Raw genomic sequence first — 3,209 nt, 5'->3', positions numbered from 1 at the left:
TATACTTTTACTTTACTTTTGATACTTAAGTATATTTTAGCAATTACATTTACTTTTGATACTTAAGTATATTTAGAACCAAATACTTTTAGATTTTTACTCAAGTTGAATTTTACTGGGTGACTTTTACTTTTATTTGAGTAACTTTCTATTAAGGCATCTATACTTTTACTCAAGTATGACAATTGGGTACTTTTCCACCACTGATACTTACTATACTATTTAAAGACTAAATTCTACATTTTATAATATTATATGCCAGTCATTGTATTTGTAGGCAAATGCAGCATTCCAAAAATTTTATTTTAAAAAAGGACTAAAAGACGTCTCCTCATTTCACCTATTTATTTTCGCCCGGACAGGCTAACGTGTTTCGGCTGTATGCCTTCATCAGAGCATAAAAAAAGTGCCAAAGCCATTGTTTTTTATATTCAGGTGCCTAGGTGATAATTACAATTGTCCACACCTGTGGGAAAGCGGTACATAATGGTAATAAAAAAAAAACGTTTTTGAAAGTATTCAGACCCCTTGACATTTTCCATGTTTGTTACGTTACAGCCTTATTCTAAAATTGATTAAATACAACATTTTCCTCTTCAATCTTTACACAATACCTCATAACAAAAAAGTGAAAACAGGTTTTCAGAAATGTTTTGAAATGTATAAAAATAAAACAGAAATACCTTACTTACATAATGATCATCCTTGAGACGTTTCTACAATTTGATTGGAGTCGACCTGTGGTAAATTCAGTTGATTGGACATGATTTCGAAAGGCACACACCTGTCAATATGTGATCCCACAGTTGACAGTGCATGTCAGAGCAAAAACCAAGCCATGAGGTCGAAGGAATTGTCTGTATAGCTCCGAGACAGGATTGTGTCGAGGAACAGATCTGGGGAAGGGTATCAAAACATTTCTGGAGCATTTGGGGTCCCCAAGAACACAGTGGCCTCCATCATTCTTAAATGGAAGAAGTTTGGAACCACCAAGACTCTTCCTAGAGCTGGCCACCCAGCAAAACTGAGCAATCGGGGGAGAAGTGCCTTGGTCAGGGAGGTGACCAAGAACCCGATGGTCACTCTAACAGAGCTCCAGAGTTTCTCTGTGGAGATGGGAAAACCTTCCAGAAGGACAACCATCTCTGCAGCACTCCATCAATCAGGCCTTTATGGTAGAGTGGCCAGAAGGAAGTCCCTCCTCAGTAAAAGGCACATGACAGACTGCTTGGAGTTTACCAAAAGGCACCTAAATGACTCTCAGACGATGAGAAACAAGATTCTCTGGTCTGATGAAACCAAGATTGAACTCTTTGGTCTGGAAGAAACCTGGCACCATCCCTACAGTGAAGCATGGTGGTCAAGGCATCATGCTGTGGGAACGTTTTTCAGTGGCAAGAACTGGGAGACTAGTCAGGATTAAGGGAAAGATGAGCGGAGCAAAGTACAGAGAGATCCTTGATGAAAACCTCCTCCAGAGTGCTCAGGACCTCAGACTGGGGCGAAGGTTCAACTACCAACAGGACAATGACCCTAAGCACACAGCCAAGACAACGCAGGAGTGGCTTCGGGACAAGTCTCTGAATGTCCTTGAGTGGCCCAGCTAGAGCCCAGACATGAACCCAATCGAACTTCTCTGGAGAGACCTGAAAATAGCTATGCAGCGGCGCACCCCATCTAACCTGACAGAGCTTGAGGTGCTTCAACAAAGTACTGAATAAAAAGTCTGAATACTTCTGTAAATGTGATATATATATTTGGTTTTTATCAATTTGCTAAAGTTTCCTAAAACCTGTTATTGCTTTGTCATTATGGGTTATTGTGTGTAGATTAATGAGTGGGAAAACAAACGTTTTAATCCATTTTTAGAATAAGGCTGTTAACGTAACAAAATGTGGAAAAAGTCAAGGGGTCTGAATACTTTCCGAATGCACTGTACATACAAATACATATACAAATACACAGATCAGCAGAATAAACTTGATAAATAGCATTTAGGTATCATCATGATGACATATAGTAAATCTGAGAAATTTTGGGGGCATTTAGTTACTTCCTATTGAAAAGTAAAGCCTACAAAAATAGATGCTTGGGGGTATAAAAAATAGACATCTGGATAGAAAGATTGTAATAGAATTTAGGAATATATATATATATATACATGAGCATTCAAAATACAACACAGCCATATAATCTACATGTAGGAACCTCTGTAATCCTATGGGACGGTAAAAAGCCTTTTACAGTAAGAGTGGCATATTAGAAAGCATTTGAAATCTTTAGAAAAAGGCTTTATTCTGTTCTTTAGAGAATACTTCCAGTTGCCTTACGTGTGTGTGTCTGTGTGTGTGTGTGTGTGTGTGTGTGTGTGTGTGTGTGTGTGTGTGTGTGTGTGTGTGTGTGTGTGTGTGTGTGTGTGTGTGTGTGTGCACGCGCGCGCGCGCGCGCGCGTAAGTACATGTGTTTGTTAACATGCATTAGTATGTGTGTGTGAGTTTTTGTTTTACATGTGTGGAAAAGGTACAGCTGACTGGAGCATGGTTCTCTAAAGGGGTTTTAGGCATGCACTGCACTTTTCAACTTTGTTGAAACACTCACCTGGTCCCCTTTTATTCATAGAATTTGTTAATACCTGGCATAGCTTGGTAAATATGCACTTTTATTTTCACATGAAATAATAAAGCTGACCTTGTGATCCAAGACTCCCACTACCTGTAAATGTTGGCATTGTCTCTCAGTTGAGGTGTGAATAGATCATTGGTCATGTTAAACTTGTTTGCACCTTTACTTGACAACTTAAATAGCTGAATAGTGATAAACAACTTGCAGGCATCTCTATCATTGTCTGACTTAATACTACTTGGGACTCCTTAACATATATTTAAAGACGTAATAAGTAATTTTTTCCAAATATTTACACCAACATGTGTGTGATATCCATAGTTGGATAAATGAAAGGTCATGATTTATTTGCTTATTTTTGGATAGCCTATACATCTCCTTAAAAAAAATTATATAGAATTTCCCCCACCAATAAGTCAGATTTGTCCGGCAGTATACATAAACTAAAGATAACTGTGTCATTTTAGGAGAAAAATGCAGATCTGCTTTTTTTCAAAGGTTTAAGAACTAGCCCCGCCTTAATGATACACAGTCTGAATTTCTGCTCCCAATAGTTGGAGCGACTGTTCCACTGTCAGTGTTGAAGA

The sequence above is a fragment of the Salmo salar genome, chromosome 20 (genome assembly GCF_965601325.2).
Source record: "Salmo salar chromosome 20, fSalSal1, whole genome shotgun sequence".
Classification (NCBI taxonomy): Eukaryota; Metazoa; Chordata; class Actinopteri; order Salmoniformes; family Salmonidae; genus Salmo; species Salmo salar.
The sequence above is the reverse complement of the archived record's forward strand: the minus strand, read 5'-3'. Positions refer to the sequence as shown.